General features: G+C 36.3%; 1 pseudogene; it reads right to left on the bottom strand.

Annotated features, from left to right (window-relative positions):
• LOC134362521 (small ribosomal subunit protein RACK1-like) overlaps positions 1-6,679 on the bottom strand; it is a 113,431-nt pseudogene extending 106,752 nt beyond the window's left edge.
• Positions 6,680-16,435: the final 9,756 nt, after the last annotated feature.

Raw genomic sequence — 16,435 nt, 5'->3', positions numbered from 1 at the left:
AAATACACACCATGCTGAAGGTTTGTCTCCCTCCATCCATCCCAACCTTGATACTCAAGCATGTTAATAAGAATCACATTAGTAAATTGGAAACGGTATGATGTGTCAGAACTTTTACTTTCCTTATGTAATTATTGGTTGAGCAGTAGAGAAAGAATGGTCCAGGAAAAGACCAAGAAGTAAACAGTTTAGGTAATTCCCATACTACCTAAGATCCTATGTTGAGAACTGAATGCAGTCATTTAATCCATTGTATTATGGGGTACTGAGAGACTTACAGCATAAAAGGGCACGAAAACACGTGTGGCCTATGTCTAATTAACTATGGCACAAAATGATAGATTATTGTTGCCTTACAAGGGAGTCTCCAAACCGCTAGAGCTATTTGTTATCAGAATACTTAACAGTCAGGTATCCGTGGAGATGCAGAAAATTCTCAGAATATTTTAAGTAGAAAGGATTTAACACAGGAAATTTTATGCTTAAAAATTTGTGGAAGAGATGTGGCATCACCACAATGGAAGAATAGACAATCCCAGTGTCACTCACCCCCACAGCCGATCCACTTACAACTATTAAAACACAAAAACTGCCATCTTGTAATCACTGGAACTTAGGGGAACGGGAGGAGAGAAAACTCCTGGGTATGTGAGGGCGTTGAAAACCATGGTGAGCAGGAGGAGGGATCACCCTGATCAGACCCAGCCCTTGCCCCTCCCAGAGCAGCTACTGGCAGAGCCGCAGCACCACCATTTGTGTGAAGCGACATGGAGTCTTCAGGGGAAAAGGTGCTGAGACTTCTGGCCAAAAAAAATAAATAAATAAAAGTCACTTCAGAGTGCAGCATCATATTTCCCAGGCTGGCAAAACTGCTCACAAGTTTACCTTGCACCTGCATGGGAGGGAGGGGCCAAAGCCAATGGGAGGAAGTAATCAGGTAAGTCTGGTAAGTCTTCTTGGTGGACTCATGCAGGACCCGCTCCATAGAAAACATTTGCAGTGCTGGGGTGGTGATCCACCAGGAGTGCATCGGGGAACAATATAGACAGGTAGGTGATCTGCCTTCCAATTGGCACAGGAGCCGCACTGTGGAGACTGAACAATGCAGTAGAACTTAAGGGGCCACAGTTTGTGGGAAAGACTCAGTCTCAGGCCAGAATTAGTTTCAGTGTAGTTGTTTTTTTGTTTTTTTTTTCCTTTGTAATTCCTTATTAGTCCATTTCTGTTGCTTATAACAAGGTATCTGGAACTAGGTGACTTATAAGAAAACGAAATTTATTGCTTATACTTTTGGAGGCTGAAAAGTCCAGGGAACACTTTTGGTGATGGCCTTGGTGGTGGTAACAATGACCCAGGGGTATCACATAGCAGAAAATGGCAGAGCACAGAGAATCTCACTTCTTATGTGCTCTTCATTGAAAGCCCTCAGAACCACGCCGCTGATCACCATTATTAATCAATTCACTACAACATGGTCCTACAATCTAATCACTTCTTCAAGGCCCCACCTATCAATTACCATAATAGGATTTCCACCTCAACAGTTACAGTGGGAACTAAGCTTCTAATATATGGACTTTTGGGGACATCATTCAATCAATCCACAGAAGATTCTTATTCTTATTCTTATTCTTATTCTTATTCTTCTTCTTCTTATTATTATTATAACATAGTTAATTGTACATATCAGTGGGGAACAGCCTTGAATATCATTACCTGTGTGCAATTGGCAATGCTCAAATCAGGATAATTAGCATATTCACTATAATCATTAGTATATACACTGTAATCATTTTTGTTGGCCCTTTTCCAATTCCTCCCTTACTAGTCCCTAATCCCTTTCCCACCTCTGGTAAACTTAGTTTTGCTCTCTCCTTTTGAAAGTTCAACATACTATTGTGATTGTTGTGTATTTCTTTCTTTCCTTTTTAAAATTCATTTATTTATTTTTTAGCTCCCACTTAGGAGTGAGGGCCTGTGGTATTTCTCTTTCTGTGCCTGTTTTATTTTACTCAACATGATTTTCTCTAATGTTTTTTTTCTCATTTACGTTGCTGCAAATGGCAGTATTTGTTGTTTTTTACGGCAGATTAGTATTCCATGGTGTATATATACCACATTTTCTTTACCCAGTTGTCCAATGATGGATATTTATGTTGGTTCCAACTCTTGGCTATTGTAAATAGAGCTGAGAAAAACATGGGAGTGCAGGTGTCCCTTCGACGTGATGACTGTCATTCCTTTGGGTATACACTCAGCAGTGGAATTTTGGATTGTATAGCAGCTCTATCTGTAGTTATTTGGGGAAAATTCATATCGTTTTCCAAAAGGCTGCCCCAATTTACAGTCCCATCCATAGTGTAGGAGGGGTCCCCTTTCTCTGCATCCTTGCCAACATTTGTCATTCTCTGTCTTTTCGATAGTAGCCAGTCTAACTAGGGTGAGATGACATCTAAATATGGTTTTCATTTGCATTTCCCTGAAACTGAGTGATGTTAAGCATTTTTTCATGGGTCTGTTGGCCATTTGTATATCTTCCTTTGGAAAAATGCCTATTCATTTTCTTTGCCCATGTTTTAATCGGGTTTTTTTTCTGTTTGTTTTGTGTTTGTTTGCTTTTAATGTTAAGTTGTTAGAATTCCTTGTATATCGGGGATATTAATCCTTTCTCAGACAAATAGTTTGCAAACATTTTCTCCCATTCTGCATGTTGTCTTTTCACTCTGTTAATTTTTTCTTTTTTTTGCAGAAGCTTTTTAGTCTGATATAATCCCATTTGTTTATTATTCCTTTTGTCGCCTGTACTTTGAAGGTCATATTTGTAAAGTCTTTGCCCAGACCTACTTCCTGAAGTATTTCCCCTATGTTTTCTTTTAGGAGATTTATAATTTCAGCCCTTATATTTAATCCATTTTGATTTGATTTTGTTACATGCAAAAGGTACAGGTCTAGTTTCATTCTTCTACATATGTATGTCCAGTTTTTCCAGTATCATTTATTGAAGAGGCAGTCTTTTCCCTAATATATATTCTTGGTGCTTTCGTCAAAATATCAGTTGGCTGTAATTTTATGTGTTGATTTCTGGGTTCTCTATTCTGTTCCATTGGTCTGAGTGTCTGTTTTTTTGCCAGTACCATGCTGTTTTGGTTACTATAGCTTTGTTATAATTTGATGTCAGGTTCTTTTATGCCTCCAGCCTTATTTTTATTTATTTTTTTGCTGAGGATTACTTTGGCTATTTGGGGTCTTTTGTTGTTCCATATGAATGTTAGGGTTATTTTTTCTATTTCTGTTAAGACTGTCATTGGTATTTTGAGGGGGATTGCATTGAATCTATATATCATTTTGGGTAAATGGACATTTTCACAATGTTAATTCTTCCATTCCAAGAGAATGGAATGTCTTTCCAGCTTTTTACATCCTCTTTAGTTTCTTTCAGTAATGTTTTGTAATTCTCATTGTAGAAATTTTTCACCTCCTTGGTTAAATTGATTCCTAGGTATTTTATTTTTATGGTGACTATTGTAAATGGGCATGCTTTCTTGATTTCTTTTTATTCTAGTTAGTTGTTGGAGTATAAATATGCTACCGATTTGGGGGTGTTGATTTTGTTTCCTGCAATATTACTGAAATTATTAATTAGCTCTAAGAGTTTTTGGTAGAGTCTTTAGGATTTTCTGTATATTGGATCATGTCATCTGCAAACAGGGACAGTTTAAATTCATCATCTCCAATCTGGATGCCCTTTTTTTCTTTCTCTTGCTTGATTGCTCTGGTTAGTGCTTCCAATACTATGATAAATAGAAATGATGAGACTGGGTACCTTGTCTTATTTCTCTGTTCATTTAGGATGATACTGGACATTGGTTTGTCATATATGGTTTTTATTGTGTTGAGATACTTTCCTTCTGCACTAAATTTGCTGAGAGCCTTTATCATGCTGGGATGTTAAATTTTGTCAAATGCTTTTTCTGTATCTATTGAGATAATCATATGGTTTTTGTCTTTGATTTTGTTGATATGGTGTATCACACTTTGGACTTGTGTGAGTTGAACCATTCTTGTATCTCTGAGATGAATCCCACCTGATTGTGGTGTATAAATTTTTTTGATATGTTTTGTATTCTATTTGCTAATATTTTATTGAGGATTTTTTTTATCTATGTTCATCAAACATATTGACCTACAGTTTTCTTTTTTTGTTGTATCTTTGTCTGATTTTGGTATCAGGGTGACGTTGGCCCTATAGAATGAATTTGGGATAATAATCTCTGTTTCAATATTTTGGAATAGTTTGAAGATAATTGGTATTAGTTCCTCTTTAAACATTTGGTAGAATTCAGAAGTAAAGCCGTCTAGTCCTGGGCTTTTTTGTTGTTGTTGGAAGACTGCTGATTACTGCTTCAATCTTTTTGCTTGTTATTAGTCTGTTCAGGTTTTCTATTTCTTCTTGGTTCAGTCTTGGTAGTTTTTATTTGTCCAGAAATTTATCTGTTTCCTCCAGGTTTTCAAATTTGTTGGCATATAGTTGTTTATAATAGTCTTTAATAATTCTTGGTATTTCTGTGGAATCAGTTGTAATGTCTTCTTTTTCATTTCTGATTTTTGTTATTTATGTCTGTTCTCTTCTTCTTTTTTTTTTTTTTTTTTTTTCTTTTTTTCGTGACCGGCACTCAGCCAGTGAGTGTACCGGCCATTCCTATATAGGATCCGAACCTGCGGCCGCTGGGAGCGTCGCCGCGCTCCCAGCGCAGCACCCTCCCAAGTGCGCCACAGGCTCGGCCCATGTTCTCTTCTTCTTTTAGTTTGCCTTGCTAACAGTTTGTCTATTTTGTTTATCTTCTCAAAAAATCAACTTTTTCTTTCATTGATCTTTTACATTGTTTTTTGGGTCTCTATTTAATTTAGTTCTGCACAGATCTTAATCATTTCTTTCCTTCTACTAATTTTGAGATGGGATTGTTCTTGTTTTTCTAGTTCTTTGAGGTGAAGTGTTTGGTTGTTTCTTAGAAACATTTTTATTATTTTGATGTAAGCATTTATTGCAATAAATTTCCCTCTTAGTACTTCTTTTGCAGCATCCCACAGGTTTTGGTATGATGTGCCTTTACTTTCATTAATTTTAAGAAATTGTTTGATTTTCAGTTTAATTTCTTCTTAGACCCAGAGATCATTCAGGAACGTATTGTTTAATTTCCATGTGTTTGTATATTTTCCAGTCACACTTGATATTGATTTCTAGTTTTAACCTATTGTGGTCTGAGAAAATATTTGAAATGATTTCAATTTTTAAAAATTTGTTGAGACTTGATTTGTGACCTAACCTGTGCTTTATCATACAGAATATTCCATGCACTGATGAGAAGAATGTATATTCTGTAGTCATTTGATTAAATGTTCTGTAGATATCTCATAAGTCCAATTGGTCTGAGGTGTAATATAAATCCTGTGTTTTCTTTTGATTTGTTGCCTAGAAGATCTGTGCAATGTTGAAAGAGAGGTTCTCAGGTCCCCAACTTTTATTGAATTTAGGTTTACCTCTTTCCTTAAGACTAATAGTGTTTGATTTATATATCTGGGTGCTCCAGTGTTGGGTGCTTATATATTTATGACTGTTATGTCTTCTTGCTGGATAGATCCCTTTATCATTATATAGTGGCCTTCTTTGTCTCTTTTTATAGTTTTTGGTTTAAAGTCTATTTAATCTGATATAAGATTAACTGCTTCTGCTTGTTTTTTATTTCTATTTGTGTGGTATATGTTTCCCATCCCTTCACTCTTAGTCTGTGAGTGTCTTTGCAGGTGAAGTGAGTCTCTTGTAAACAGAATATAGTTGGTCTAGCTTCTTAATCCAGTCAGCCAGTCTGTGTCTTTACAGTGCAGAATTTAATTCATTTACATTTAGGGCTGTTACTGAAAGGTATTGTCTTACTTCTGGCATCTTATTGATTTTTCATTAGGATGTTTTAAATATCTTTTGTCTCTTTGTTGCCCTTTTATTGTTTGTCTTTAGTGTTATTGATTTTTGGAGGTGGTCATATGCAGTTTCTTTCTGTTTCTCATTTGCACCTTTGTTCTACCAGTGGGGTTTTTTTTTCCTTGTGTATTCATGGTAATGATTATCTTTTTTTTTTTTTAATTCCAGATGCAGGACTCCCTTGAGAATTTCTTGTAGGGTTGGACATATAGTGGTGAACTCTTGTAGTTTTTGTTTGGTAAATACACTATTTCTCTTTCATTTTTGAAGGATAGCCTTGCTGGGTATAGTATTCTTAGCTGACAGTTTTTTCTTTTAGTATTTTGAATATAACATCCCATTCTCTTCTGGTCTGTAGAGTTTCTGTTGAGAACTCTGCTGTTAGTCCTATGGGGACTCCCTTATAGGTGACTTGATGGTGGCAATGCTGCTGGTGGCTGCAACTGCCTCCCTCACACCTATGGTGTCTGAAGCAGCAGAGTCATTTCATGGGGGTGGCAGCAGCACTGACAGCTGCAACAACCTCCATTGTATCTATGGTGTTTGCAGTGGCAGCAGGGTTAGCTCATGGGGCAGCAGTGGTGATGTCAGCTGAACAACCTCCCTCACATCTGTGGTGTCCTTGGTGATAGCAGGGTTACTTTGTGGGGGTGGTAGGGCACTGGTGGCTGCAACTACATCCTTTACATCTGTGGTGTCCATGGCTACAGTGAGTTTACCCCATGGAGATGGCAGCAGTGCTGTCAGCTGCTACTATCTCCCTCTTGCTTGTGGTGTCCACAGCAGCAGCCAGGTTACCTCATGGAGGCAGCAAAGGCACCAGTAGCTACAACTGCCTCCCTCATGTCTGTGGTGTCCTTGGTGGTGTCCTTGGTGGCAGTACAGTTATCTTGTGATGGCAGCAGCAGCTGTCTCCCTCATGTCTACAGTGTCCTTGGCATCAGTGGGGTTAATTCACAGTAGCAGCAATGATGGTGGTGGTTGCAGCCACCTTCTTTACATCTGCAGAGTCTGTGGCTGCAATGACAGGCAACCCAAAGGTCTGCTGCTCAGTGTAGAACTGCTCTGTGATGGGAGATGGTTCTGGGACTTCACAATGGCTCCATCAACTGTGGTGGCAGTGTCAGTGGGCCCATTTCGATCTTCTTCTGTGGGAGGAACACACTCTGGGCACCTGTAGTCCACCATCTTCCCAGGAGTCCTCTCAGTGCAGTTTTTAAGTGGTGATGGTTACTATTAATCCATCACAGAATGGAAAAACAAACAAACAAACAAACACAGATCAGAGACAAAGTGATGATATTGGACAGAAAAGATATAACACCACCAAAGAACATGTGTAAAAACTGGAAGAAGTAGCTGTCTCCTAAAATGCCCAGGCAGCAATGAAAAACATAAACATTGAGAAAGAAAAGAGAAATATGACACAACTAGAGGAAGCCATCAAAGTGCTAGGAATGGATCCAGAAGAATAGAGAATTTATAAAATGTATGATAGAGAATTCAGAGTAAACCTCTTAAAGATGTTCATAAGAAAATACAGATAGAAAATTAAATGACATTTGGAAAACAGCCCAGGAACAGAACAAGAAATTTTACAAAGCAATAGATTCAATTTAAAAAAATAGTAATTTTAGAAATGAAGAATATTTATTACAAACTGAAAAACTTGATTGAAAGCTCCAACAGCAGACTTGCTCAAACAGAGAAAAGAATCAGTGAGCTTGAACACAGAACATACAAAATTATCCAATCAAAGGAGCAAAAATAAAAAAGAATAAGAAAAAAAAGGAACAGAATTGCAGTAATTATGGGACTCCTTCAAGTGCAATAATCTGCACATGCATGGTGTTCCCAGAAGAGATGAAAAAGAGAGACCTTGAAAGCATTTTAGGAAAAATGATGGAAAATTTCTCAAGTATGGACAAAGATGACAGCATCTATGTAAAGGAAGTTCAGAGGTCTTCAATCAAATTCAATCCAAAGAGAAACACCCCAAGGCACATCATAATCAAATTATCAAAAAACAAAAACAAAGAAAATACTGAAAGCAGCAAGAGAAAAGAAACACATAATTCAATGGAGCACCACAACAGTTGATTTCTCAGTAGAAACCCTGTAGGCCAGGAGAGAGTGGGATGATATATTCAAAATGCTGAAGGAAAATTCCTGTCAACCAAGAATTCTGCAACCAGCAAAATTAACCTTCAAATATGAAGAAGAAATAATCTTTCCCAGACCAACAAAAACTAAGAGAATTCATCAACACTAGACCTGCCTTACAAGACATACTAAAGGGAATTAATTCTTCCATCTGAGAAAAGATGACACTAACATGTAGCAAGAAAACATTTGGAGGTACAAAACTCACTAGTAAAGTAAGTACACAGACTATCTCAGAATATTTCAATGTTGTAATGGTGGTGAATAAACGATTTATAACCTTACTATAAAGACTGAAGGACAAGCCCTAAAGGATAATAACAAATTTGACCACCATATAAGAGATAGTCAATTTTAAAATATGTAACTTGGAACAAGAAAATGTCAATAAGTGGGAATGGATGATGTCAAAGCACAGAGTTGCCTTTTTTTTTTTTTTTCTTTTTCTTATCAATCAAAGTTAAGTTGTTATATTAGTTTAAAATAATCTGTTATAACTATAACATTTTTTAAGCCTCAGGGTAACCATAACAAGAATATCTATAATAGACATACTAAAAATAAACAGCAAGTAATTAAAATATACTACTAGAGAAAACCAATTAATCTCAAGGGAAGACAGTAAGATCAGAAAAAAATGAAAAAAGAATCTACAAAATGACAGTAATAAGTCCATATCTAGCAATTATAACTCTAAATGTTAATGAATTAAATTCCATAATTAAAAGACACACGGTGGCTGAATGGATTACAAAACAAGAACCAACAATATACTGCCACAAAAAACTCACTTCTTCTATAAGGACACACATCAACTGAAAGTGTAGAGATGGGAAAAGATATTTCATGTAAATGGAATTTTAAAAAGCAGAAGTAGTTATACTTATAAATAGACTTCAAGCCAATGAAAGTAAAAAAAAGATAAGGAAGGTCATTATATAATGATAAAGAGATCAGTTCAACAAAAGTATGTAACAATTCTAAGTATATACACACTCAACACTGGAGCATCCAGATGTATAAAACAATTACTACTAGACCTAAAGGGGGAAATAGATTCCAATACATTTAGAATTGGAACCTTTAATACCTCACTTTCAGCACAGAGCAGTTCATCTGGACAAAAATTATCCAAGAAACATTAGGGTTAATCTCCACTCTGGACCAATTAGGCCTAGCAAACATTTATAGAACATTTCATCCAACAGCTGCAGAATAAAGATCTTTCTGAGCAGCACATGGAAGATTCTCTAGAACAGACCATATTTAGTTCACAAAATAAGTCTCAAGAAATTTCAAAAATTGAAATCATACCAACTATCTTGTTCAACTGCAATGGAATAAAACTTGAAATCAGTAACAGAAGGGACATTAAAAACTGCACAAAAACATGGAAATTAAACAACATGCTTCTACGTAATTTTTTTTTTTATTTTAAAATTCCTGGAGACTAATGTAAATGAAAACACAACATACCAGAACTTATGAAATACAGCCAAAGCATTGTAAAAGGGAAGTTTATAGAAATAAATGCCTATATCAGAAAAGTAGAAAGACTTCAAATAAATAACCTAATATTACACCTCAAGGAACTAGAAGAAACAAGAATAAATCAAACCAAAAATTAGTAGAAGGAGAAAAATAAAAAATATCAGAGCAGAAATAAATAATTAGAGATTTTAAAAACAATGTAAAATATAGATGGAACAAAGAGTTAGTTTTTAAAAAAAGATTAAAAAAATCAATAAGCTTTTAGCTAGAGTAATGAATAAAAAAAGAAAATACTCAAATAAATAAAAGTATAAATGAAAAAGGAGGTGTTACAACTAATACCACAGAAATACAAAAACTCATAAGAGACTATTACAAACAACTATATGCTAACAAACTGGAAAACTCAGAAGAAATGGATAAATTCCTGTATCCATACAACTTACCAAGGTTGAATCATAAAGAATTAGAAAACCTAAACAGACCAATGTCAAGTAACGAGAATGAGAATGAAGCAGTAATAAAGTCTCCCAACAAAGAAAATCCAAGGACCAGATGGCTTCACTGTCAAACTCTACCAAACATTTAAAGAACTAATACCAATTCTTCTCAAACTCTTCCAAAAAATTGAAGAGGAGGAAATACTTCCACACCCATTCTACAGGCCAGCATTACCCTCATACCAAAACTGGAAAAAGACATAACAAAAAAGAAAACTACAGACCAATATCCCTAATGAGTATGAGATGTGAAAATCCTCAACAAAATACTAGCAAACAGAATCTAACAACACGTTAAAAAGATTATTCACCACAATCAAGTGGGATTCATCCCAACTATGCAAGGATGACTCAACATAAGCAAATCAATAAATGTGATACATCACATCAAGAAAATAAAGAAAAAAATATATATATATAGTCATTCCAATAGATGCAGAAAAAGCATTTGATAAAATCCAGCACCCTGCCATGGTAAAAACACTCAACAAGTTAAGTATAGAAGAAATGTACCTCAACACAGTAAGGGCTGTATACAACAAACTCACAGCCAATATCATCCTCAATGGACAAAAATTGAAGGCTTTTCCTCCAAATTCTGGAACAAGACTAGAATACCCACTTTCCCCACTCTTACTCAACATAATACTGAAAGTTCTAGCAAGCTCAATAAGGCAAGAGAAAGCAAAAACGTTCATCCTAATCAGAAAGAAGGAAGTCAAACTACCCTTATTATGAGATGACATAATCAAATACGTAGAAAACCCTAAATACTCCACTAAAAAATTACTAGAACTAATAGATGAATTCAGTAAAATGGAAGGATACAAAATCAACACACAAAAATCAACAGTGTTCCTATCTGCCAATAACAAAATATCTGAAGAAGAAATTTTAAATGTAATTTCATTCACAATAGTTATCAAAAACTGAAATACCTACACATAAATTTAACCAAGGAGGTTAAAAAAAGTCTACAATGAAAACTAAAAAACATTGGTATAAGAAATTGAAGAGGACAAAAATAAATGGAAAGATATCCCCTGTTCAGGGGTTAGAAGAATTAATATCATCAAAATATCTATATTGCCCAAAGCAATCTACAAATTCAATTCAATCCCTATCAAAGTACCAATGATATTCTTCACACAACTAGGAAAAAAAAAACCTTGACATTTATGTGGAATGACAAAAGACCCTGTATAGCCCAAATGATCTCAAACAAAAAGAACAAAGTTGGAGGTATCATACTACTTGACTTCAAAATATACTATAAAGGGAGTCATTCACACTGGAAAAGGCAGGCAGCACAGGACCCCCAGCCCAGGCCCATGACCCACACCCAGAGAGGCCTGAGAGCCATCATGCCCCCATACCTCAAGTCAGCCACGCCAGAAAAGGCAGGTACTATGGGACCTCCAGCCCAGGTCAGTCCCTGCCACTTAGAGAGGCCTGAGAGCCAATGGTCCCACACTCCCCGAGTCAGTTATGCCAGAAAAGAAAGGCACCATGGGATCTGCAGTCCAGGTCAGTCCCTGCCACTTAGAGAGGCCTGAGAGCTGCCAGTCCTACACACCCCAAGTCAGTTGCACCAGAAAAGAAAGGCACCATGGGCCCTCCAGCCCAGACTAGTGACCACTGCCCAGAGAGGCCTGAGAGACACCAGGCACACACACCCCAAGTCAGCCATGCCAGAAAAGACAGGTGCTGTGGGACCCCTTGTCCAGGCCAGTCCCCACCTCACAGAGAGACCCGAGAGCTGCTGGGTCCACATGCTCCGAGTCAGCAGTGCCAGAAGAAGCAGGTGATGTGGGACCCCCAGCCCAGTCCAGTCCCTGTTGCACAGAGAGGCCTAAGAGCTGCTGGGCCCACATACCCTAAGTCAGCTGCACCTGAACAGACAGGCACTGTGGGACCCCCCAGCACAGGTCAGTCCCTGCTACCCAGAGAGGCCTAAGAGCCACTGGACCCACATACCCTGAGTCAGCTGCACCAGAACAGGCAGGCAGCGTGAGACCCCCAGTCCAGGCTACTTCCTACAGCCCAGAATTTGCAGTCCCTTCAGGATCCAAGCTAGACATTAGGGTGGAATGAGTGGACTGTGATACCCCCTGCCACAATGACTAAACACCAAAGGAAACATAGCAAAAATATGAAAAATCAAGAAAGTACATCAAAACCAAAGGAAAATAATAACTCTCAAGCTCTAGATCCTATAGAACAGGAAGTCTCTGAAATGACTGACAAGGAATTTAGAGCAACAATTCTGAGGAAACTAACTGAGATACAAGAAAACTCAGTCAGACAACACAATGAAATGAGAAAAAATATACAGGATCTGAAAGAAGAAATGTATAAAGAAATCAATGCCCTGAAAAAGAATGTAGCAGAACTTGTGGAGCTCAAGGATTCATTCAACAAAATAAAAAACACAATAGAGCGTCTAAACAGCAGACTAGAATAAGCAGAAGAGAGAATTTCTGACTTTGGAGACAGGCTGTTTGAATTAACACAGGCAGATAAGAAAAAAGAAAAAAACGATTTAAAAAATTGAAGAAAATTTAAGAGAGATAACAGACAACCTTTAAGTGCTCAAATATCCAAATCATGGGTATTCCAGAAGGGGTGGAAAAAGGAAACGGCATTGAAAACACATTCAATGAAATAATAGCAGAAAACTTCCCAGGTACAGGAAAAGTCACAGATCTTCAGATTCAGGAGGCCTGAAGATCCCCAAACATATTCAACCCCAAAAGGTTCTCTCTAAGACATGTTATAATCAAACTGGCAAAACTCAAAGACAAAGAGAAAATCTTAAAAGCTGGAAGAGAGAAGTCCCAAGTCACCTATAAGGGAGCCCCAATCAGAATAACATCAGACTTCTTATTAGAAACCCTAAAAGCCAGAAAAGAATGGGATGATATATTCAAAATACTGAAGGACAAAAATTGCCAGCCAAGAATACTTTACCCAGCAAGGCAATCCTTCCAAAACGAAGGACAAATAGTATGTTTCTCAGACAAACAAAAACTGTGGGAGTTCACTACCACACGACCAGCCATACAAGAAATTCTCAAGGAAGTACTGGGTTTGATACCTGAAAAACAACTGTCACTGCCATGAATACTCAAGAAAGAACAAAACCTACCACTAAAACAAAAATTTTAACAATAAAGAAAAAACATAGTTTACCTTCTACCCCAAGAAACCAGCAAATACAGAAGACAAACAGAAAGTTAGAAAGAAAGGAACGAAGGTACTTAAAACATCTAAACAAAAATCAGTTAAATGCTAGAAGTAAATCAGCAACTTTTAATAAATAACTCAATGTAAAGGGATTAAATCCTCCACTCAAAAGGCACAGACTGACTGACTGGATTAAAAAGATGGACCCAACAATATGCTGCCTTCAAGAGACTCACCTCACATGTAAAGACACACATAAACTAAGAGTGAGAGGATGGAAAAAGAAATACCATGCAAATAGAAATGAAAAACAAGCTGGACTAGCCATTCTTATATCAGATAAAATAGATTTTAAACCAAATACCATAAAATAAGATAAAGAAGGTATAAGATAAGATACCATAAAATAAGATAAATCACTATATAATGATTAAAAGATCTATCCATCAATAATACATAACAATCATAAATATATCCACACCCAGTGTCAGAGCAGCCAGATTTATAAAGCAAACACTATTAGAGCTAAAGAATGAGATGGACAATAACTCCAGGTTGGACCACATGTTAGGTCACGAAGCAAGTCTCAACAAATTGAAAAAAATTGGAATTATCCCATGTATTTTTTCCAATCACAATGGATTAAAATTAGAAATCAATAACAAATGAAACTCTGGAAACCACACAATGACATGGAAATGAAACAACATTCTACTTAATGACATATGGGTCCAAGAAGAAATTAAACAGGAAATCAAAAAATTTCTTGAAACTAATGAAAGTAATGACACATCATACCAAAACCTGTGGGATACTGCAAAAGTAGTACTAGGGGATTTTTATAGCATTAAATGCTTACTTCAGAGGAATGGAAAGATGGCAAATAAACAACCTAACACTTTACCTTAAAGATCTAGAAAAACAAGAGCAGTCCAAACCCAAAGTTAGGAGATGGAAATAAATAATTAAGATCAGAGCAGAACTAAATGAAATAGCAACCCAAAAAATGATGCAAAAGATCAATGAAATGAAAATTTGGTTTTTTGAAAAGGTAAATAAAATTGACAAACCTTTAGCAAGGCTAACTAAGAAAAAAAGAGAGAAGACCCAAATAACAAAAATCAGAAATGAAAAAGGTGATATTATAACTGATACCTCAGAAATACATGGAATCATTAGAGACTACTATAAACAACTATATGCCAACAAATTTGAAAATCTGGAAGAAATGGATAAATTTCTGGACACATACAAACTACCAAAACTTAGCCAAGAAGATATAGAAAATCTGAACAGACCAATAACAATAAAAGAGATTGAAGCTGTTAACAGAAGGCTTCAACAACAACAACAAAAAACCAGGACTGGACAGGTTCACTGCAGAGTTCTACCAAACCTTCAAAGAGGAACTGATACCAATTCTCTACAAACTATTCCAAAAGATTGAAACAGAGGTCATTCTCCCAAACTCATTCTATGAGGAAACATCACCCTAATACCAAAACCAAAGAAAGATACATCAAAAAAGCTACAGGCCAATATCGTTGATTAATATAGATGCAAAAATCCTCAAAAAGTACTAGCTAAAATAATATAGCAAACCATGCACAAAATTATACACCATGGTCAAATGGGATTCATCCCAGAGATGCAAGGTTCGTTCAACATATGTAAATCAATAAATATGATACACCACATCAATAAAAGCAAAGACTAAAACCATATGATCATCTGTATAGAGGCTGAAAAAGCATTTGACAAAATTCAACATTCTTTCATGATAAAGACTCTCTACAAGTTAGGTATAGATGGAAAGTATCTCAACACAATTAAAGCCATATATGATAAGCCCACTGTCAATATCATCCTGAACAGTCCTTAAGAATAGGAACTAGACAAGGATGTCCACTCTCACGACTCCTATTCAGCACAGTGTTGGAAGAACTAGCCAGGGAAATCAGAGAAGAGAAGAAAATAAAGGGCATCCAGACTGGAAAAGATGAAGTCAAACTGTCCGTGTTTACAGATGACATGATCCTATATATTGAACAGCCTAAAGCCTCTACAAAAAAACTCCTAGAGTTGATAAATGATTTCAGCAAAGTTGCAGGATACAAAATCAACACACAAAAATCAGTAGCATTTCTATACTCCAACAGCGAACATGCAGAAAAAGATATCAAGAAAGCTAGCCCATTTACAATATCCACCAATAAAATAAAATACTTGCGAATAAAATTAACCAAAGATGTGAAAAACCTCTTTGAAGAGAACTACAAACCACTGATGAGAGAAATTAAAGAGGACACAAAAAGATGGAAAGATATCACATGTTCTTGGATCAGAAGAATTAACATTGTGAAACTGTCTGTCTACCCAAATTGATATAAAGATTCAATACAATCCCCATCAAAATTCCAATGACATTTTTCTCAGAAATGGAAAAAACTATCCAGATATTCATATGGAATAACAAAAGACCATGCATAGCCAAAGCAATCCTGAACAAAAAAATAAATAAAGCTAGAAGCACAACACTACCTGACCTTAAACTATATTACAAAGCTATAATAACCAAAACAGCATGATACTGGCATAAAAATAGACATACAGATCAATGGAATAGAATAGAGAGTCCAGAAATCAACCCATACACCTACAGCCATCTGATCTTTGACAAATGCACCAAGTGTACACACTGGGGAAGAGACTGCCCCTTCAACAAATGGTGCTAGGAAAACTGGATATTCATATGTAGAATGAAACTAGACCTATACCTCTCATCATATACCAAAATCAACTCAAAATGGATTAAAGAATTAAATATACATCCTGAAACAACAAAATTCCTTAAAGAAAACATGGGGGAAGCACTCCAGGAAGTAGGAGTGGGTACAGACTTCATGAATATGACCCCAAAAGCACAGGCAACTAAAGGACAAATAAACAAATGGGATTATATCAAACTCTAAAGCTTCTGCACAGCAAAAGAAACAATCAACAGAGTGAAAAGACAACCAACAGAGTGGGAGAAAATATTTGCAAAATATGCATCTGACAAAGGATTAATATCCAGAATATACAAAGAACTCAAACAACTTTACAGCAAAAAAACAAA

The sequence above is a fragment of the Cynocephalus volans genome, chromosome 14 (genome assembly GCF_027409185.1).
Source record: "Cynocephalus volans isolate mCynVol1 chromosome 14, mCynVol1.pri, whole genome shotgun sequence".
NCBI classification, from domain to species: domain Eukaryota; kingdom Metazoa; phylum Chordata; class Mammalia; order Dermoptera; family Cynocephalidae; genus Cynocephalus; species Cynocephalus volans.
This window is presented reverse-complemented; position numbering and strand designations above follow the sequence as displayed.